The following is a 24,282-nucleotide window of genomic DNA, read 5'->3' as shown; positions in this document are numbered from 1 at the left end:
CTTCTAACAGTGTTGATGGAATATACTCTTTGGAATTTTGTACATAGGGGAGCTAAAACATAGAGCGAGAAGTTTTCCGATGACATTGTAATTTTGTCAGAGATACCAAACGGCCTGGAAGTGCAGCTGAACAGAATCGACATTGTCTTGAAAGGAGGTTGTAAGGTGAACGCCGACAAAATCAAAAGAAGGGTACTTAAATATAGTCGAATTACTAGATGCTGAGGGAATTAGTTCTAGCTGGTGCTCTTGCGCCTGCTAGTAGGTATATGGAATCGGAGGAGTGTCGAGTGGTTGGCTGCCTGCAAGCGTCTAAGAATCTGCCAAAGTTCTTCTCTGTGCAATTACAGTTTTATAAATCATGGGTCGTTGGAATCGATCATGCTGTCGAATTGTGGGCCGTAGAGAAATTTTTTGCAGTTTTATTCATTCATATGTCAACATCACACCTTTCCGGGATAAAGGGACTGGATGGCGCGAAACGGGAAGGCTGAAAAAGCATAAGAATTCTTTGCTAACCCTGATAGCGTTCAAATTTCGTGGAATGGTTCTGAAGTGCCTCTAGCAGATCCACACTGTACACTTACGTAAAAGTTGCCGTCGCACTGCACTCCAAAGGGCCGCGACCACATCCGTTGTAGAAGCTGGCCCACATTGTCGACAGAGAAGGGGTGAATCGTCCTCGAGGTGTGTAAAAGGTTATCAACAACGTCGTACTTTGGTTATCGCACTGCGAAGTGTCGTTTTTGGTCATGGAATGATGGGAATCAATCCTCCAAGGAATGGGGTGGTTTCATTGACGCCCTTTATGCTGCCCTCGGTGTGTTTTAAATGCTTTTCTCGGCCCTTCATAAGAAAACCGCATGACTTAAACTATAGGTATCGCGGTTCTGACCTCCATAGCAGAGGCGTGAAAAGAAGGGTTGAAATGTGGGTAAAAGGGGTGTCATCAGCTTGCTATCGTGTGTCGCGTCTACAATGGGGTGGGCAGAGTTGCGGTGAGGTTTGTTGTCTGTGTGACGTCATTAATCAACCTTATTGCAGAACTGAATTTCTAAGCTCTGAAATTTTTTATGCATGTGTCAAAACCTTACCCTTTGAATCATTGTCGAGTCCGATGGTGATGCCACAGGGCATCCTGCCTTTCTACCATTACACAGGGAGGTTGTGGGCAACATTGAGCCACAGTTCGAACTTCTATGTCACATTGGGAAACAATTACTGACTTTCGAACAAGTGTTTCTTTAATTGTCCTGCACAGTGCAGAACAGAAGGGACCAGATTATTTCGAGGAGGCAATGATTTACAGGTTGTAAAATTTCTTGAAAACTCGTGGTTCTACACAGCTGTAATAAAAAATTTAATACCGAGCGAGGTGGCGCAGTGGTTAGCACGATGGACTCGCATTCGGGAGAACTGTGGTTCAAACGCGTATCCGACCATCCAATTTTATGTTTTCCGTGATATCCCTACATAGCTCAAGGCACATGCCGGGATGATTCCTTTGAAAGGGCACGGTCTATATCCGTCCCCATCCTTGACACAATGTAAGCTTGTGCTCCGTCTCTGATGACCTCGATGTCGACGGGACGTTCTTCCTACCTTTCCTTTTAATCAGTTTATTCCTCCACAATTTTCAGTCATAGACAGGCCACCTTCAGGTGTGCTGTGAGATCGTAATCAGATATGTGACAACTCATAACCAGTATCAACCATAAGTGGTCCTAATTTACAGTTGAATAGAAATGATGTTTTGTAATATAAAGCTTCATAGTGGTTTTGAGTTGACACACGTCTGATTACCATGTCACAGTACACCTGAAGATGTCTGTCTATAACAGACTGGTTGTGTAATAAATTGCTAAACTTAGCTGTGTGCTACCATGATTTTTAAAGGGACAGCGTGATAGGATATGTGTTAAGACATCAGCAAATACGTTCCATAGTACAGAAATGATACTACGGGGAGCCTTAGAAGGCAAAAATTATGAGAAAACAGAGGTAATTAAATCCAAAAAAATAACTGTCGATATTGAATTTATGTGGTACTCGGAGATGAAATGACTGGTGCAGGAGAGAAAACCTGACAACTCAGAAGAGGATCTGTCTAAACAGAAAAAGAAGTGTTCATTAATCAGCGGTGAATCATTACCCAACATTTCCATGTCTGAACTAGGGCGGTGTGTATCCCCATTGTGACCGCTGTGGGAAACGCCTCTCTTAAGAGTGAGAGTTAAAGACGGAGCTGGAAACACGCGTAGAGCATCAGAAATTCCGGCCGAAGGTGGCACAGAAGGTTCTCTCCGTGTAGGACGGGACCGCCAGAAGGGGCGTTTAGGCGCGCCCCCGCGAGGTGACGAAGATGGAGCGGCACTCGATAATGGCGGCGGCGGCGGCTGATTTAGGCGGTCGAGGAGCCTGTAATTTGAGCCGTAATGGATGGCTGGCTGCGTCTGCGGAAGGACCGCGCCGTCCTTGCCGCACTTTGCGCCGTAAATTCCCGGGCGGCCGCAGCGCAGCGCAGAGCACCGCAGCGCGCCTCGCCGCCTTTATTAATATTCAGGCGGGCTGGAGCGGCGCCTCCTGCGCGACATAATGTGCGCTGCTTTAGGACTGCCGCCGCCGGCTGCCACCTGCGCGTGCCCAACAATGGCCGTGTTTATACGGCACCGAGTGCGCCTTCAGCGGGCGCCGCTACCTGTGAAGCCCTGCGCATGTTGTCGAGTCTCTTCTTGGACAGTTTGACGTGGGTTCAAACGAGGGTCGAAACGCCGCATGCTAAAGAAAAGGATGAGAGAGTATAAGAGAGTAGAGGCGAAGGAAGAGGTGGACGTGAGTGGGATGATGAAGAGGGACCAAAAATGAGGGAAGTTTGAAGAAGAAAGCAGTGAGACTATGGAAGTAAGGTAGGATGGAAACTGGCAGGAAGAGAGGTAAGGTAAGAAGAACTAGAGAGAGAGAGAGAAAGAGGGCAGACTACAGGATAAGTGAAGTTAGGATGGAGAGTTTGGAAATAAATACGATGTGACATAGCAAGAGAGGGAGAGAGAGAAGGGGTGGAGGGTGTTGAGAAAGAAAGAGAGAGTAGGAGTGAAGAACAGAGGGAGAGAAAGTGAGGAAGGATTAAAAGGGTGGAAGTAAGTAAGAAAGTGCAGGAAGTAGAAAATGAACAGTGGAAAAGAGTTGAAGGACAAGGATAAAGAGCTAAAGAAATCAGAAACGCATTCCAGACCAGGTGCATGCTTGGGACTAACGTTGAGAGCAGACAGTTATTTTGTAACAAAAAGAGAAAAAAAAAGAAAATCTAAGTAAGCACTTAAAAGGTAATGGTCAGCTACGTTTGGCAGGAAAGGAAAGACTGATTCCAAACTGAGTTCAGCTGGAAGAGTCCAAAGGAAGAGAAGTCCAGCCACGAATGAAGGTAGCTTACAAAACCATCGTTCGACGATACTTGAGCATTGTTTCTCATTTGGGATCTTGCTCCAGTATAACTGACATAGGAAATGGAGAAGATCCTAAGAAAAGTAGCGTGTTTTATGAAGGAGTCGTTCAGAAAGTTTGAGAATATCAAGAGACACTCCTCCGACTCTAATGCCAGATGCTACAACAGAGCCATTGTGCATCGCAATGTGTCCTACTGCTAAAATTCCAAGATTAAAATTTCAAGACTGTTCTTTCCCAGGAAAGTCAGCTTCCTACATACATCTCAAGAAAAGGCCATGAAGGTTAAAATTATATTCGGCCTTAAATGGAGGCTTATTATCGCCACATGTCAAGACAGAGGGATACCAAAAGAAGAAGATGCCTTCTGCGCATGCATAACATAACTAGTGAGGTCTTAATGTCAAACATCCGTCGTTTTACTGCTACTATGGACCAATGTTGGTAGCTCAGGCTGCAGCGTTAGCATCTGCCCCAGGTGACACGTCTACAAGCTGTTGCGACTTCCCCTGATGTGGACATACTACTAACAGGGGTTCTTAGAGTGTACAGTCCGCCACTGGAACAGGGAAGATAGGAGTGACAGTGGCATACGGATCATCATTCTCCACACACAGTAAGATGGTCTGCAGAGTATGGATATAGATACAGAGTACGTGGCCCTCCGCCCCGTAATGCTGGCCTCCAAAAAATTTTGTTTTGTGGAGGTATGGGCAGTTCTCTCTTTCTTGTTGGAAGTATGTCTGACGAAAATATAGCAGTAGTGTTACTACGAAAGTATTCGTAGTGACAGTCCATTTCTACTACTGCACTGAGTCTGTGTTGTAGCAAGTTCCACCTCGCTTGAGTAACTCTGCGGCAGTAGACCAGCTGTATCGACGGAAGAGAAAAACCAGGAGTATCTTCGTAGTGTTAGCGAAATGAACCTGCAGAAATGTTTGGAGTAATGGATGAAAATGAAAGGACAAATACTTCTTTTAAAAAATGCGTAACACTGTGCTGTCTGTAATGCCATCATCAATGGCATCTCTACAACATACAAAAGTATATTGTATAGCTGCTGTTGATGATGATGGTTCAGAACAGAAACCGATAGCTAAATAAAATAACGTTTTAGCAACACCACAGTGTTATGCATTTTTAAAAATTTGTACACGCTGTTGACCATCGCCTAGAAAAGATGTTCAGAAAAATACTTCCTTAGCAACAGTACTTTGGGATTTGTAAAATTAAACTAAACTCCGTCCGAACAGGCCTTGGAAGGCCCGACGGCCGACCGGCCACCGTGTCATCCTCAGCCCACAGGTGTCACTGGTTGCGGATATGGAGGGGCATGTGGTCAGCACACCGTATGTCAGTTTACGAGACAGGAGCCGCTACTTCTCAATCAACTAGCTCCTCAGTTTGCCTCACAAGCGCTGAGTGTACCCCGCTTGCCAACAGCGCTCGGCAGACTGGATGGTCACCCATCCTAGTGCTAGCCCATCCCGACAGGAGATCTGACGGGAACCGGTGTTACCACTGCGGCAATGCTGTTGGCCTTCGGGCTTTGTATGTGTACTAATCTACCTACCCGCTTATATAAGGGGTGTTCAAACAGAAATGAGCCGGAAGCCGTGAAATGAAAACCACTGAAGAGATCGTAATACCATTGCCTATAGAACAAGTGTCGACCCTATAAGAACGCTGAGGACCAAAACACTCTACTAAAAGGACATGGGCGCACACCGACGTAACGACAAAGGGAGCATGTGCACGTCCACTGCACTTAGTAGTGCTGAGAAATGGAAGCTTCAAAACCTGAACAAAGAAGTATAGTGCATTTCCTTACACTGGGAGGAGTGCGGGGCACGGAAATTGATCGAAGAATGGCACAACTGTATGGAGAGCATTACATGGCCATTGTAATTTCGACACTCAATTTATTGTAACCAGGCGAAAATACTTTCGGCCGGCCACAACTGTAGGCTCTTTGATTGCTCTGGCAAGACTTAGTTCACTTTATTATATTAATAAATAAAAGATTTACTTAACACACTTATTTGCTACAGGAGTGCTGGAAAATTAACAACTGTCGTTGACAAGCAAAGTGGTCACTTGGTGCACTAATTAACGAACTATTCTCATGAGGTAAATGTTCAACGTTTACAGCAATGCAAGCTCACCTGAAACTTTAACTTCTCGTCGGCCATAGACGATGATGCTGAGCGCTTTAGCTAAGATCTCGAACTAGGCTGAACTCTTGCATGCTAAGCACAGTGTTGACCTCATTGTGATGTCAGAGCGAAGTGTGGTCCCCTGGAGCACCTCCCATACGTCTTTGCGGCTTGCAACGAGCCCTAGCTAATGACTGCGGTATTCAATCGCGTTGTCTCCTTTGCTGCGCCACCACGAAGTCTGGACGTTGTCACACGATCCGACCTCTGGGGCAATGGCTGCCACTATAACTCGCGGGTTTTCAATAACGAGGCCATCCATATGCTGGGGAAAAGTATTGGTAATGTGGCGTGGCGTTCCAGATCGTGTGGCTTTAGCCACTGACATCCGTCCCTGCTTCAATTACTTGTGCCACTCCTTGATCCAGAGATGAGTCGGAGGCTGCAAAATGAAAATGGCTGAAGGGATTGTAACGTCGTTGCCAACGGAACAAGACTGACATGCAGTGTTCTCCGTGCACTTATACCATTCTTCGATGAATTTTCATTCCCCACAGTCCTTCTGTAGTAAGGAAACGCACTATATCTCTTTGTTCTGATCCTGAAGCCTCCGTTTCTCCGTTTTGAGCACTACCCAGCGCAGTGGACGGTGAGGCGTGCATGTATCAACTCCGTCGTCAAGTGTGTGAGAAACCAAGTCCTGCTAGTGGAAACGAATCGTCCAGTACTCATCAGTCACTTAGTACCTCCGGCGTGCTTTCCTTCAACTTATAGCGCTAGGCTCAGTAATCATAAAATACAGAAACTGCGATTAAAATTGAGCATTGTGAAAGTTTAATGTTAAACTTCTAAACTCGGGTTTGTAAGTGTCTGGTTGGTCTCTGCGAATGGTGTAAAACTTATTTTCATGTGAAATTTATGTAAAATTTTGTGCAGGGAAACAGGACTATGTGAAAGGAAATATGTGTAACGGAAATATGTGGAGCTCACGCAACTCCATTCGAAATCCAGACTAGCCGGTACATCGAACAATTCGTCTACGAGAGAATTTTTCAGTGAAATTTACGTATGCCACCTGAATGCAAAGCAAAATGATTCAGATTAAAATGTTTGCCCTGAACATTGCTGATTTTTATCTTTAGTCTACTAAATAACCACTGTAATTGAACTGTTATTGTAATTACAAAGAAAATGGACTTAAAAACGAACGCATCTTACTTTCTGATCAAATTCCTCGAAAATTCACAAGATACAACTTTACTGAAATCTTTTACTGATATTAAGCCCGATACTGATAGTTTCACCAAAACACTGACGATCACTCTGCCTCACAACGGACATGAGCTATGACGGTAATGAAATCTGTTGGCTTACCCGTGCGCAAGGAACGCTCGTCTGCTCTGCAACCTACCACTATTGGAATAATTATGTAGCTGTACAGAATAAAATTTCCATTGGCATGTCTGTGATGGTCAATGCAAGACGGTATCTTGCCAGGATTCATAAAATGATTCTCAGTAAGCAACGCGCGATGTGTAATCCGAGTATGCAAACACAGCCCTGAAAGTAAAGAACGAGAAATGGGAAAATAAACTTGACGACTGACCAATAAATGAGAACAAAGAATGCAAGTGTAACCATGCTTCATTAAGCCACAACAACAATACACATTTTCACAAAATTCTCACACATAGGAAAGTTTGCAAAACTATTTCTTGGTAACTCTTGTGTACAACGGCTTTCCTTGAGACTTGTTTCAACTATCAGACCAATCCATGTGGTTTACTACAAAATTTCTGTACCAAAGTTTAACCACACTCATTCTGTGTTAGCTCAATAAATTGGCTTTGTCGTTCTTGCATTCACATCATTTCATTTCCTCAAGGTTTTTCCTCAAAACATACACTACTGGCCATTAAAATTGCTACACCTCGAAGATGACATGCTACGGACGCGAAATTTAACCGACAGCAAGAAGGTGCTGTGATATGCAAATGATTAGCTTTTCAGACCATTCACACAAGGCTGGAGCCGGTGGCGACACCTACAACGTGCTGACATGAGGAAAGTTTCTAACCGATTTGTCATACACAAACAGCAGTTGACCGGCGTTGCCTGATGAAACGTTGTTGTGATGCCTCGTGTAAGGAGGAGAAATGCGTACCATCACGTTTCCGACTTTGATAAAGGTCGGAATATAGCCTATCGCGATTGCGGTTTATCGAATTGCTACATTGGTGTTCGCGTTGGTCGCGATCCAATGACTGTTAGCAGAATATGGGATCGGTGGGTTCAGGAGGGTATACGGAACGCCGTGCTGGATCCCAACGGCCTCGTATCACTAGCAGTCGAGATGACAGGCATCTTATCCGCATGGCTGTAACGGATTGTGCATCCACGTCTCGATCCCTGAGTCAACAGATGGGGACGTTTGCAAGACAACAACCATCTGCACAAACACTTCGACGACGTTTGCAGCAGCATGGACTGTCAGCTCGGAGACCATGGCTGCGGTTACCCTTGGCGCTGCATCACAGACAGGAGCGCCTGCGATGGTGTACTTAGCGACGAACCTGGGTTCACGAATGGCAAAACGTCATTTTTTCGGATGAATCCAGGTTCTGTTTACAGCATTATGATGGTGGCATCCGTGTTTGGCGACATCGTGGTGAACGCACATTGGAAGAGTGTATTCGTCATCGCCATACTGGCGTATCACCCGGCGTGATTGTATGGGGTGCCATTGGTTACACGTCTTGGTCACCTCTTCTCCGCAATGACGGCACTTTGAACAGTGGACGTTACATTTCAGATGTGTTACGACCCGTGGCTCTACGCTTCATTCGATCCGAGCGAAACCCTACATTTCAGCAGGATAATGCACGACCGCATGTTGCCGGTCTTGCACGGTCCTTTCTGGATACAGAAAATGTTCGACTGCTGCCCTGGCCAGCACATTCTCCAGATCTCTCACCAATTGTAAAAGCCTGGTCAATGGTGGCCGAGCAAGTGGCTCGTCACAATACGCCAGTCATTACTCTTGATGAATTGTGGTATCGTGTTGAAGCTGCATGGGCATCTGTACCTGTACACGTTATCTAAGCTCTGCTTGACTCAATGCCCAGGCGTATCAAGGCTGTTATTACGGACAGAGGTGGTTTTTCTGGGTACTGATTTCTCGGGATCTATGCACCCAATTTTCGTGAAAATGTGATCACATGTCAGTTCTAGTATAATATATTTGTCCAATGAATACCAGTTTATCACCTGCATTTCTTCTTGGTGTAGCAATTTTAATGGCCAGTAGTGTATTATTACAACATCTTTTTTTAAATAATGCTGCCTCCATTAAAAGTCAGGCCGGCTTCTATCCTCTTCAAACCAGCCAACCAAAGTACATAGCCAGACTGTGTAACACACACTACTGGTATTCTCTTCAGAAGAAGTAACCTCTCTAACCAACATCGGTGGACTCAACAACAGACTTGTAAAGAATATGGTTATATCGATATTAGCGAGGTTGAGTACATTTGTCAAAATCACAACATCCTTTACATTTATGGTAAAAAACAGCCGAAAATCGTCATGGCAAACAAAAGAGTCCCTTTAAATTGGCCGGCCACAGGGACCGAGCGGTTCTAGGCGCTTTAGTCCGGAACCGTGCGACTGCTACGGTCGCAAGTTCGAATCCTGGCTCGGGCGTGGATGTGTGTGATGTCCTTAGGTTAGTTAGGCTTAAGTAGTTCTAAGTTCTAGGGGATTGATGACCTCAGATGTTAAGTCCCATAGCGCTCAGGGCCATTTGAACCCTTTAAATTGTTACCATGTTGGTTAGTTCTTTCACACAGCAGGTGTAGGAGAGTCCTGCGTATTCGTTGCTGTAGCACTGAAACTGTGCCTTTTTAGACGTGGGTTCCAACCCACAACAGTCGCTAATGAGGTCTCAGAACAAACCGTCGGAGCGTGTAACGGGAATACACTTACTAAGGGGTGAAATAGAACAACTGAAGGGATCATAATGCCTCTTCCACTCCTTTGTCTGATCCATGCGTTTACGGAACCTAAGTCCAAAGAGAGGCGGGGCTCCACCCTGGTGGAACCAGGCAAAATTTCCATGAACACTGGGGCAACCATTGCACCGACGTACAAGCTGGACGTACCGGTTTGGTAGAACACCGTGTCCTGCTGCCTGAAGAAGTCACTACCTGTCTAGTACACATCGTCGTCCGGCAAGAATCGACGACTCGGCAATGTCTTTTTTAAGGGACTGAAGGCATGGTAATCACATGGGGAGAGATCAGGACTGTAGGGCGGGTGCTCAACTGTCTCCCACTTCAGTAGGCCTAACTCCTGCAAGGCTGACCTGCCAGATCGACCGGTGTTTAGCATCGAATCACGACCAGCATCGAACTTCATGCACCATTCTGCGACGGTGGTTTTCGATAGACATGCTGCATCGTACACATTCTTCATTGTTCCGATGGGTGTCTACCGGTGCTTGACATCGGCAGCTAAGAAAAGAGTAATAGCGCGTTGGTTATGTTCGGACGCTTTTGGTAATAACGTCACCATAGTTCACTTTTCCGCTTTTACTGCACACGCCGAAAGACAAGAGTGCCATACTAATCTCTTGTTTACATGGTGATACTTACAACCCCCCGCTTCAGTCCCGTTACGTTGCGTGTATGCTACACCAACAGTCTCAAACGGAAACCTTTTGATCGCCCCTTATATACTATTCCCGATCCTTTCCTAGTAAGTATTTCTATTGACTTTGCTGACTTCTTCTAACCAGTACCTCATCCTTAACAGCACATCAGCTGTCATAGTCCTATTATTAAGTAGTCCGCAGCTCGTGGTCGTGCGGTAGCGTTTTCGCTTCCCACGCCCGGGTTCCCGGGTTCGATTCCCGGCGGGGTCAGGGATTTTCTCTGCCTCGTGATGACTGGGTGTTGTGTGATGTCCTTAGGTTAGTTAGGTTTAAGTAGTTCTAAGTTCTAGGGGACCACAGTCTGCTTTCGGCTGCGGTGGGGCGAGGATGTCCGCTGCGCCTCGCCGTGCGCGACCGTGAGCGATTGCTTGTGTTTACCTTCTCGCGGCGCGTATTTGTTCTAAGTTCAGTGCGACTATGGCACACACATGGCGCCACGATACGATCAAAATTACTTTCCAACGAGATCACGCGCGTCCTCGAGCCTATGGAATAGAACAGTTCATACGCGACGATCTACGTTTAGATCCGGCGACTGTCGTCGGAATACATTTTTCTACAACGGCGAGCGTGGTTTATGTTAAAATGACCAGTGCAGAGGTCTGCGCGACAGTAGTGTCTAAATACTCGAACTCACTCAGATTCAAACATTCTGACGGGCATATCGGAGCAGTGACGGTGGATCATGCAGGCATGGGCCTAAGGACTGTACGGGTTTTTGAGCTCCCCTTCGAGGTCCCTGAGGAAGTTGTCAAGGACGTCTTCCGGCCATATGGCAATGTTATCAGCCACGTAGCAGAAAAGTGGCAAACTTTCTCGACGTATAAGGTCTACAATGGTGTGCGCCAAATTAAACTTGAGCTCAAGAAACATGTGCCGTCCTATTTGAACATCGGTGGCTGTCGTGCAATCATCATGCACGACGATCAACCGCGTACCTGTTCCGGATATGGGCAGGAAGGGCATGTTCGATCGAGCTGCTTACAACATAGAATTACGCAGATACCAGTGGGAGACTCCGTTTCCCCGACGGGGACGACAATCCTGCCCCTCACGTACGCTCAGACGACGATGCGCACCATAGTTGAGGACGAAACGGGCGATCAGACACATCCATCGACGTCAGCAGTACCAAGGGAGGAAAGGAAGGAGCCTCGGTGCCAACTCATATGTCGCCCCCTCCACAGCAACAACAGCAGCAACAGTCCCACGGACTCCAGAAGCAACATAACATTCAGAACGCGATGGACGTGGACACGAACATTGTCCCGACCGCGGCTTTCCTAGCGGAAAGTGATACGACGCTGGAATTCCTCCCACATTCGGATACGGATGTCCACGTTCGAAAGCAACGTTCGCCTCGACGACGCAAGCGACGTCGGCGGACCCCTTCTGACGATTGCCTCCTACACACGGCCGGTCAAGAAGGTGACATCTCATCAGACGGCATGGATGCTGCGCCTGCTGAGACGGTTCACTTGCCCATACTACGAGCGCCCAGTTACTTCTTGCACCACAGACGCAGAAGGTCGCGTCGATGGATGGCGCTCCGTCTACCTCTACCAAAGACGACGTAGGTGAGAGAGATTTAGGTGCCGATCAGCTACACAGCATCGTGTTGCACACACTGTGGTCGGACGATGTTGAGGAACTTCCCGAAGAGGGCACGGGTGAGAGGGGAGGAGGTGGCGTTGGGGATGCCATTCCTAGCGTGAAAGACTCATAATTTGTAACGGGTTTGGTGGGTCCGGCATCTCTTGCGGTTAGCTTTGATTGCCATGCCGTCTACCCTACGTGAAGAGGCTAGGCAGCACACCTTTCGCCTTGCCACAATCAATATCAACGCGATAAGGGCACCACACAAACTGACAATGCTACAATGCATGCTTGATGCGGCGGACATCGACGTGGCCCTCTTACAGGAAGTATGTGTCGCTAGTTTCCCTGACTTCTACGGATATACCGCCCACATCTCCCACGCCTCTTCTACCGATTGTGGTGTGGCTGTTCTGCTACGGGACGGTTTGGTGGCTACGGACGTACTGTACTTACCGGGTGCAAGAGCCATGGCAGTAACTGTCAACGGTGTACGACTCATCAATGTATATGCCCCTTCAGGATCAGGGAGACGGAGAGATCGGGCCCGCTTTTTTTCGGAAGATATTACGCGTCTATTTATGGGCCGCGTAGACGATATGGTGATCGGAGGAGATTTTAACTGCACATTATCTCCGTCTGATCAGCAGCCACATCACGTCCCGCGTGCGGAATTGGAAATGCTAGTGCGTGACCTCCACCTGAGCGACACGTGGCGCCACATCCATGGCCCAGCTCCTGGTTACACCCATTATACAAGTCATTCATCGAGTCGGGTAGACAGGATTTACGTCACACGCACCCTTTCGACGGCGACGAGAGGAGCAGAGCTCTGGCCCACTGCATTCACCGACCACACAGCCTATATTTGCACCATTGCCCTCCAATTTGCACGTGTGTGGCGCAGTAGGCCCCCCTGGAAACTGAACGTCGCCCACCTGGACGAGCCGGTATGTAAAGGTGCTATCGAAGAGTCGTGGAACGCGTCCTTACAGCGTCGTGGTCGTTACCGATCGACCCTCAGTTGGTGGATTGAATGCGCGAAGCCTGCTCTCAGGCGCACCTTCATGGCTTACGGCCGGGAAGCGGCAGCATGGAGGAGGAGCACGGAAAACTTTTATTACACCGTCCTACGGGAATGTCTTGCTATGGAGCCCTCACCTGACAGGCAGATCATGGTCAATAGCGCGAAAGCGCAGCTCGTCTCCTCAGCACGCCGTCATTTACAGGGCGCTGTTATGCGGTCGCGTGCTCCAGACATGATACAATCAAAAAGGTCATCTATGCACCACGTGCTCCTAGAACGCAGAAACCTCAATGCATGGGTGTATGCGCCGTAGCATGTTCCGTCTGACTCGCTTACATCGGACAAGCTGCTTCAGAACAGTTTTAAGTAGGCTGTTTAGGTTTTCTTAGCGCTCTGTATGAAAATCACTGGCTGCGCTGTGTACAGTCTGTGGTTGGTTGGCATTGTTGTAATACTCGCCATTGTAGCGTTGGGCAGCTGGATGTTAACAGCGCGTAGCGTTGCGCAGTTGGAGGTGAGCCGCCAGCAGTGTTGGATGTGGGGAGAGAGATGGCGGAGTTTTGAGATTTGTAAGACTGGATGTCATGAACTGCTATATATATTATGACTATTAAGGTAAATACATTGTTTGTTCTCTATTAAAATTTTTCATTTGCTAACTATGCCTATCAGTAGTTAGTGCCTTCCGTAGTTTTAATCTTTTATTTAGCTGGCAGTAGTGGCGCTCGCTGTATTGCAGTAGTTCGAGTAACGAAGATTTTTGTGAGGTAAGTGATTTGTGAAAGGTATAGGTTAATGTTAGTCAGGGCCATTCTTTTGTAGGGATTTCTGAAAGTCAGATTGCGTTGCGCTAAAAAAAACATTGTGTGTCAGTTTAAACACAGTCATGTATAATTGCTGAAAGGGGACATTTCATATGCGTTTCATACAGTGTCAAAGGATGCATGAATACGCTGCTCTAGTGTTTCTACATCTGGAAAGGGCTCTGCATACACGATACTTTTGAAACGGACCCGTATTCAGAAATCGCATGGGTTGAGATCCGGTGAACGAGCAGGCCAAGCAACTGGATCCCCTCATCTGATCCATCGAGTAGGGAAGACACAATTGAGATGCGTCCAGGACATAAACGGCAAAGTCGGCAGGAGCACAATCGTATATTAGCCGACATGATAATGGACGACGGACGACACGTGGCAGAACAAGCAGTTATAGCAGAAGCCTTCTATGGGCATTACGCTCAACTTTATTCAGCAGTGCTCCCTGATATGGCGACGGTAGACACCGTTTCAGCACATGTCCACGGTACAGTTCCACCAGACATGGTACTGACTTTACTGGGAGAAGTGACAGAAGAGGAAGTGCTCGACGCCATTGGTAAAGGTGCTCCCCATAAATCACGAGGAATCGATGGATTACCATTAGAGTTCTATCGAACATTTAAACAACTGTTGGTACCGTGTTGGGTTGAAATTTGTCAGGAATTGATGACCCCGGGTATACCGTTGACTGCACCGTTCTTGGAAGGACTGATTGTCCCCATCCATAAGCCGAAGGGACGGAATCATGTCCGCGATTATCGCCCCTTAACGTTATTGAACAGCGACTTCAAGATCTTTTCGAGGCTGCTATCAGAACGTCTTCGCGGCACACTATTGCACGTCCTGTCCAGCGATCAGATGTCCTTGGGGGGACCCAACAACATCCGAACTGCGTTATGTCGTTACAGAGATCTCATGTCCCTTGCACGGGTGAGACGTTTGCCGGCAGCCCTGGCGTCTATCGACTTTAGCCAGGCTTTTGACCGTGTGGGCCACACTTTCCTCACGGCCGTTCTACGGCGCATGGAATACCCCGACCCCTTTATCACAGTGCTGACACGCCTTCTGCATGGGGCTGCTTCTCGAGTTCTTGTTAATGGAAGACTGACGGCACCCATGCCGATCCGCCGATCAGTACGACAGAGATGTCCATTATCAACATTGTTATTTGCATTGGCCTTAGAACCCTTGATGTGTGGTCTCCGAGGCAGGCTCACTGCGATACAGTTCGGCGGCTCCATCTATCGCTGCACCGCATATGCGGATGATTTGATGATCGCCATACGAGGAGCTGACGATATGGCCGCGGCGTTGGACTGGATTGCAACCTACGATACAGCTTCTGGTAGCCAAATCAACGTTGACAAGTCTATCGCCTTGAGCATCGGGATTGGGCTACCGCAGGAACACATTGCCTGCTTACGCTTCAGTGATACTGTCCGCTGCTTGGGCTTAGATTTCATGAACGACATGCGACGCGCGACGACGCTCAGTTATCGACGCCTTCTTAACCAAATTAGGGCCGGAATTGCAAATCAGCGCTTGCGATCCCTCAACATCGTTCAGCTGGCGTATTATGCCAATGTATACCTTGGGTCCCGCATACCGCATGTCGCCCAAACGCTACCCATTCCGAAACCCTTGGCTCGTAGCATTATGGTAGCGCTGGGGTACTTCGTCACCGCTGGTATGTTACTGAAGATCAGATACGTATCTCTTACCCTCCGCAAGGAAAAAGGTGGTCTCGGCCTAGTTAACGTCCAGGATAGGGCCATTGCGCTCAGCTCACATTTATGTCTGCTGCGCCGTTTTCCTACGAGCCTCACGAGTCTGCTTCTGACGGCGCTACGACCTGCTTCACTAAGAGCGCCGGTGCCACTACAGAACATCCCAGCGCCCCTCTTTTATATAGGACGTTTCTATTTAGAACAAAGTTATTGCAGTGTAGCGCTCACGACACCACAAATGGCCACAACTCGACGCCTATATCATGACATGTTGCAACACCGCCCCCTAAATGTGGTCGAACTAAAATATCCTGACGTACGGTGGCGCGTGGTGTGGAAGACTGTACACGATGCCATGCTTGATTCCGATGTTGTTTCCCAATGGTACGTAGTCGTTAATGGGAAGCTGGTGACGCAAGAACGTCTCTACAATATCCACATGGCAGAATCTCCCAATTGTGTGGGTTGTAATACAGTAGATTCTGACGAGCACCACCTCAGCTGTGGAGAGGCGGAACCAGTTTGGCACCTAGTGCGGCAGATGCTGGCTTATCTCTTGCGAGTTAGGCCGGAGCATAATCTGCACGCACGTTATTGTTTCCGGATGAGACATTTTACCCCAAGACTCGAACCAACTCCGTCACCTGGATACGTGGACATACGGTCCATTACCTCTGTCGTGACGGACACAAGAATTTCCTTGATTTCTGGCTCTATTTGCAAGAAATACATCATGCTATTTCCGGGCATACCAGATATCGACAGTTCTTCTCAAACTACCTATGGAGTGCCTTTCACAGTCCGCCGTGCTGCTGGAATGTTCCAGGCAGTGGCAGATGAGGTCAGAACGAACTGCAAACGAGCATATATTGAACAATCTTTATCAGGGGGCGCAGTCGCTGGGAAGCCTAACTACGACGTGGTAGCTTTCTTTTCATGTTATTTATGTTTCATATCTTCGATGGTGTCTTCATTCTGTTTTAGTTCAAAAATGGTTCAAATGGCTCTGAGCACTATGAGACTTAACATCTGTGGTCATTAGTCCCCTAGAACTTAGAACTACTTAAACCTAACTAACCTAAGGAAATCACACACATCCATGCCCGAGACAGGATTCGAACCTGCGACCGGAGCGGTCACGCGGTTCCAGACTGAAGCGCCTGGACCGCTCGGCCACACCGGCCGGCTCTGTTTTAGTTTTCCAGGCTTGATTAACTATGACTGTTCGCACATTGATATCTATGTACATAAAAAAGATTTAAAAAAGTGGGCAGGAGATTTGCGTTCGAATCCAAATAAATACACAAGAACAAAATGAGAACAAAATGACCAACAAATAAAATAAAATAAAGTATTGAACCCTTTCCTTTCTCCTTTTATTTTTTTATAAAAAGTTCAGAGGCATATTTAATTTTTGTTCGTTGGTGGAACCTGAAGTGGTGGTGAACGGACGTCCTAGTTTGCTTTAGGATGAAAGTGGCGGTGGCACTAGCTTTGTTTTTGTTTTTAGGCTAGATAGGTTTTTGGGGGTAGTATGGGTGATAGGGGCCAACGCCTGAAGTGGAAGAGGTAATTTTCTTTCTTTATAAAAAATAAATAAATAAAAAAGTAAAAAAACAAAACAAAAATGGTTTAAAAAAAAGTCCCATAGTGCTCAGAACCATTTGAACCATTTTGAACCTATTATTAAGTTGTATGATAGTAAATATCCTGCTGCCAACTATGATGTCACCATAACTGACTAAAGACACAGACAAACATGGAAAATAAGGCGAGTAAGGGAGTCTAGTATTTAACGTTCCGTCAACGACGAGGTCGCCAGGGATGGAGAACCAGCTCATAATGAGGATAGGTAGGGCAGGAAACCGGCAGTGTCCTTTCCAAAGAACCATGCCAGCATTTGCCTTAAGGAATTTAGGGAAACAACGGAAATCTATATCTGGATATTTGATTGAGATTTGAATCGCCGTTTACCCGAGTTGTGGAACAATATCTATTTTCGTTACCATGTTTCATATTAGAAACCGTGAGCACTGAGCATTGTTATTTTCTTCTATTACGTAGGTTCGAGGATGCTGGAGCAAGGGTGGCGGACTTGCTGCAACAAGGTACGGCATCGTTGAAAACTGGTTACCACGCTACGCACGAAGCCGACGGTTCTGTCGGACTCAAAGACGTCGTTGGGACAGCGGCCTTTAATTACTATTAAAAAAGTTACTGTACTGTATTGTAGAAAAAAATAAAACGCTTTGTATGATCCTAATTTCTACAGGGTGATTTTTTCCACCGTGTATAAACTCTAGGGACTGATCGATGAGAGTATACGGAACAAGAAACGTCTAATGAACATGGTTTCCATGCTAGAGACTATTTATTCAATCATACATTATTACAAAGACTGATGTCTAATACGCGCTGTACCATTCAACCACAGTTACGGTATGTGTTGAAAATGGTTTCCATGTACCTCAATGCATGGGTGTATGCGCCGTAGCATGTTCCGTCTCACTCGCTCACATCGGACAAGCTGCTTCAGAACAGTTGTAAGTAGGCTGTTTAGGTTTTCTTAGCGCTCTGTATGAAAATCACTGGCTGCGCTGTGTGCAGTCTGTGGCTGGTTGGCATTGCTCTAATACTCGCCATTGTAGCGTTGGGCAGCTGGATGTTAACAGCGCGTAGCGTTGCGCAGTTGGAGGTGAGCCACCAGCAGTGGTGGATGTGGGGAGAGAGATAGCGGAGTTTTGAGATTTGGAAGACTGGATGTCATGAACTGCTATATATATTATGAATATTAAGGTAAATACATTGTTTGTTCTCTATTAAAATCTTTCATTTGCTGACTATGCCTATCAGTAGTTAGTGCCTTCCGTAGTTTGAATCTTTTATTTAGCTGGCAGTAGTGGCGCTCGCTGTATTGCAGTAGTTCGAGTAACGAAGATTTTTGTGAGGTAAGTGATTTGTGAAAGGTATAGGTTAATGTTAGTCAGGGCCATTCTTTTGTAGGGATTTCTGAAAGTCAGACTGCGTTGCGCTAAAAAAAACATTGTGTGTCAGTTTAAACACAGTCATGTATAATTGCTGATAGGGGACGTTTCATATGCGTTTCATACAGTGTCAAAGGATGCATGAATACGCTGCTCCAGTGTTTCTACATCTGGAAAGGGCTCTGCATACACGATACTTTTGAAATGGACCCGTATTCAGAAATCGCACGGGTTGAGATCCGGTGAACGAGCAGGCCAAGCAACTGGATCCCCTCATCTGATCCATCGAGTAGGGAAGACACAATTGAGATGCGTCCAGGACATAAACGGCAAACTCGGCAGGAGCACAATCGTATATTAGCCACATAACCCTTGGAATCATCAATGGTATTTCTTCCAGCAAGGAGGCAAAGTCACCAGCAAGAAACGTCGATTGTCCGGCCTGTTAGGCGACGTGGAAGGAAGACTGCTCCCAAAATACGGTCGTCAATTATCCTGGCCCACACATTTCGGCTGTACCGACGCTGATGGTTTACTGTTACCATACCATGGGAGTTCTGCATACTATCCCACATACACTCCTGGAAATTGAAATAAGAACACCGTGAATTCATTGTCCCAGGAAGGGGAAACTTTATTGACACATTCCTGGGGTCAGATACATCACATGATCACACTGACAGAACCACAGGCACATAGACACAGGCAACAGAGCATGCACAATGTCGGCACTAGTACAGTGTATATCCACCTTTCGCAGCAATGCAGGCTGCTATTCTCCCATGGAGACGATCGTAGAGATGCTGGATGTAGTCCTGTGGAACGGCTTGCCATGCCATTTCCACCTGGCGCCTCAGTTGGACCAGCGTTCGTGCTGGACGTGCAGACCGCGTGAGACGACGCGTCATCCAGTCCCAAACATGCTCAATGGGGGACAGATCCGGAGATCTTGCTGGCCAGGGTAGTTGACTTACACCTTCTAGAGCACGTTGGGTGGCACGGGATACATGCGGACGTGCATTGTCCTGTTGGAACAGCAAGTTCCCTTGCCGGTCTAGGAATGGTAGAACGATGGGTTCGATGACGGTTTGGATGTACCGTGCACTATTCAGTGTCCCCTCGACGACCACCAGTGGTGTACGGCCAGTGTAGGAGATCGCTCCCCACACCATGATGCCGGGTGTTGGCCCTGTGTGCCTCGGTCGTATGCAGTCCTGATTGTGGCGCTCACCTGCACGGCGCCAAACACGCATACGACCATCATTGGCACCAAGGCAGAAGCGACTCTCATCGCTGAAGACGACACGTCTCCATTCGTCCCTCCATTCACGCCTGTCGCGACACCACTGGAGGCGGGCTGCACGATGTTGGGGCGTGAGCGGAAGACGGCCTAACGGTGTGCGGGACCGTAGCCCAGCTTCATGGAGACGGTTACGAATGGTCCTCGCCGATACCCCAGGAGCATCAGTGTCCCTAATTTGCTGGGAAGTGGCGGTGCGGTCCCCTACGGCACTGCGTAGGATCCTACGGTCTTGGCGTGCATCCGTGCGTCGCTGCGGTCCGGTCCCAGGTCGACGGGCACGTGCACCTTCCGCCGACCACTGGCGACAACATCGATGTACTGTGGAGACCTCACGCCCCACGTGTTGAGCAGTTCGGCGGTACGTCCACCCGGCCTCCCGCATGCCCACTATACACCCTCGCTCAAAGTCCGTCAACTGCACATACGGTTCACGTCCACGCTGTCGCGGCATGCTACCAGTGTTAAAGACTGCGATGGAGCTCCGTATGCCACGGCAAACTGGCTGACACTGACGGCGGCGAGGCACAAATGCTGCGCAGCTAGCGCCATTCGACGGCCAACACCGCGGTTCCTGTTGTGTCCGCTGTTCCGTGCGTGTGATCATTGCTTGTACAGCCCTCTCGCAGTGTCCGGAGCAAGTATGGTGGGTCTGACACACCGGTGTCAATGTGTTCTTTTTTCCATTTCCAGGAGTGTATGACTGTTACAAAAGCTGAAGATACCACTCCGCGTAAAGGTTGCGAGGTGCCGGGGTGGAGAAGAGTTTGTACCTCTTTAATTCTGGCGAATTTTGCATCAGAACTAGACATGTAATCGAACCCCTAATAAATTATGTGCACAACGGGATTGATGGTGGGCCCTGCTAGTTGGTAAAATAAGGAGTGCACTATTACAATAATTTAATAAAAACCGTAACCTACTCAGTAAAAAAAGGAAATTTTATCATAATAAACGACAGGAAACAGGATTCTGCGGATTAAATATTACAATTGAGATTTATTACAAGTCAGAACACAAAGGTACTTGATTGTCGATACAAACAGTAGGCTAAAGGGTAGGGTATACTGAAGTATTATGAGAACAAGAGTAGGCTCGAGAACAAGGGGCTCCTACTCTCTGTGATGCAATAGATGGACGATACTGACTGGATGTCCAAATGAATCAAATGTCGTTCCCCCGGCTAAAATGCAGTGTCCTGATTAGTAGTGAGGGCTCAAATGGAAACACATGGAGAAACAAACATGGCGGATTTGTAGCAAATCGAGCGCTCGTGCTGCTAAGGACTTTAGTACAGAAATGATAGGTCCTACAATGCCAAAGCCACAAAATACCTTACCAATCCTGAAACCTGCAGCACGTTGTCAGTAGCCAGCGTTCTGATGTAGGCGCCGACTGCTGCTGTGCCGCAACTCTGTTTCAGCCCATGGCCTCGAATGCCGTCCGAGAATTCTAAGTTCTGTTCGTGTGCCAAAAGCAGGGAAATCCTGGATGAGCGAGGATGTATCTCCAGGAAGAGACATGCAAAACCGCCTAAACTCGCCCTGTCGGTACAGATGCGAAAATGCGTAGTAAGGATCTAGGTCTTAAGTCGCAGAATGAAACTGGAGTATGATCGAAGTCATGCTCCACCACGATACCGAAAAAGTATGTCTAAGTCGCCAGATCCTCTCATTCCAAGGAAGATAATTTCTCGAATGCTATGCGCCTGTGCGAAACAAGATTGAAGCCAACATTATTCAACTCCCTACTACCCTCGAAAAGCCGTGAATCAGCTTTCTGTGCTCATTCCAAAGTTCCCCCACACTATCTCAGAACATCATTCACACCAATATCGACCGTTCCCTCCGATTTCATGCAGGGCTTTATGACATCAACTAGCTTCAGTTAAATTTGACCAATCATGCCTCTGCTATTTAGCTGGTGGCACTCAACTTGCCATTTGACCGGCTGCAAAAACAGCATCCCTAGACCACCGGCCATCCGGTGCCAGACAGTCGCACCCAGCAGCGCGCCATCCACAAGAATTCTCAGAATCAAGCAGACAATACAGTCAGTTGGCGACAACTGTAAGCAGGCTGTTTAGGTTTTTATGTTGGTAACGCCACGTAGCACTCTGTATGAAAATCACTGGCTGTAATGTGTGCAGTCTGTGGCTGGTTGGCATTGTTGTAATATTCGTTATTGTAGTGTTGGGCAGTTGGATGTGAACAGCGCGTTGCATTGTGCAGTTGGAGGTGAGCCGCTAGCAGGGGTGGATATGGGGAGAGAGATGGCGGAGTTTTGAGAACGGATGAATTGAACGTGTGTCCATCAGAGACAGTAAGTTTGTAAGACTGGATGTCATGAACTGATATATATATATATATATATATATATATATATATATATATATATAATGGCTTTTGAACACCATTAAGGTAAATACATTGTTTGTTCTCTATCAAACTCTTTCATTTGCTAAGTATGCCTATCAGTAGTTATGGCCTTCAGTAGTTAGAATCTTTTATTTAGCTGGCAGTATTGGCACTCGCTGTATTGCAGTAGTCCGAGTAAGAAAGGTCTTTGTGAGGTAAGTGATTCATGAAAGGTATAGGTTGTTGTTAGTCAGGGCCATTCTTTTGTAGAGATTATTGAAAGTCAGATTACGTTTCGCTAAAAATATTGTGTGTCAGTTTAGTGATGATCAGAATAAGTAAAGAGCGAAAGGTCTGAGTACGTTCAGTTCTGCTCAGCCATTTGAAAATCAAATAACGTAAGGGGTTTATCAGGACAATCATTCATAAATTTTTCGAAGGGGAGGTTTCATATGGCGACCCTGCCAGGATACCTCACTGGAATCTTCTGATTTTTTCTTGTAGTTTGTGTAGTTAGCATAGCTATTGTTTATAGCTACAGCGTAATTGTAGAGAGAATTTCATTGTTGTACAGTAAAACAGTTGTGGCATGCATGTAGATCTGCACCAAGTATTTCGCAGCTCCACATGCAACTAACTAGATATTATTTTCAGTGCTATGTTAATGTGTTTTCTTATTTTTGCTCTTCAAATTTTGCTTTTCTTGTGATCGTGTGAAATATGTGATAATTATGGCGTGTGAAAAACGTAATGCTAGGCTCCAAAGCAAATTGAGAAATGATAGTGACGACGAACGTAGCTTATCAGCACCACTGTGTAATGAATTAACAGACATTCAAAGTAGTAATTTGGTAATTGTGCATATGGAAATGGAGCGGGCGGCAAATAATGGTGTAGACTGTGAAACAATTAGTGAACAGGAAAGCATTAGCGATCGATTGGTCGGCAACAGCTCGCCTCAGGATTCCAAAATGATAGGACACAACCTTGCAAATACTGTAGATTCAGGTTTTGCATCCTCACCGTTTTCTCAAATAAGTCAAGACACATTTTCTGCTTTTCAAAATGCGAATATAGCCGTTTCAAATGACCTGCCGAATAGCACTGAGGAACATGTTTCTGACACCAGTGCATTGTTATTACAGTTAATGGAACAAATGGGACAAAGGGTACAAACGTTAGACACAATGCTTGAAAAAATCAGAAACAAATGGGACAAAATCTTCAAAAGTTAGAGACAATGGAACAAAATCTTCGAAAGTTAGACACAATGGAGCAAAATCTTCAAAAGTTAGACACAATGGAACAACACCAGAGACAAACACAGCAACAGCTTCAAATGTTAGACACCACGCTTGAACAAACACGTGAAGGTTTAACTGCTGAGTTACTTAAAATCGAATCGAAATGTCAAAAAGTCTGTAATGACGTAAAAACACAAATTTGTGAGCATTTCCAACCTATTTTTTCGCGTCATGAAAATGCATTTCAGAATCACGAAGCAGCCATAAAGGAACTGCAAACTATTGTTCATTAAAATCACGACACCTTGCAAGCTAAAATTGACTCAGTTGCATCTACCGATTCGGTTACGCAACTTGTAAAAACTCAGGATACTTAAAGGACACAGTAGATACGTTTTCAACACAAACTGACACTCTGAAACTTGATTCAGAAAAACACACTGAGGAATTCAGTTCATTATCGGAGAAAGTAGCCGAACTTTCGGATCAGTTCACTAACCTATCTGCAAAGGTAGATGATGATCTGAATGACACAAGACCTGTAGCCTTCCTTGACACAGAAGAGTATGAACAAATTAAGAAATTCAAACAAAATCAGAATCGAATTAATACGCAACACAAAAGAGAAATCCGGGAAGTACAAGATCAGTTGAGACAAGTATTACAGGAATTACATATTTCAGAGGATACTCGCGCTCCAACACGGGAAGAGGGGCTTAGAAATACGGAAAAGCCACAAAATAATAACACAGAGCATTTCGGAAATTATGAATGAAATTAGCAACGTGCACCGAATTTTGAGATGGACCGCCGACACGACATAACGATGACCGATATGCAACTCGCCGGCACGATGACTATAAGCTGTTCATTACTACACGTAAATTCAAAACATTAAGAATTCTGGCAACGACATTC

Source organism: Schistocerca americana, chromosome 2 (genome assembly GCF_021461395.2).
Source record: "Schistocerca americana isolate TAMUIC-IGC-003095 chromosome 2, iqSchAmer2.1, whole genome shotgun sequence".
In the NCBI taxonomy this organism is placed as follows: Eukaryota; Metazoa; Arthropoda; class Insecta; order Orthoptera; family Acrididae; genus Schistocerca; species Schistocerca americana.
This window is presented reverse-complemented; position numbering follows the sequence as displayed.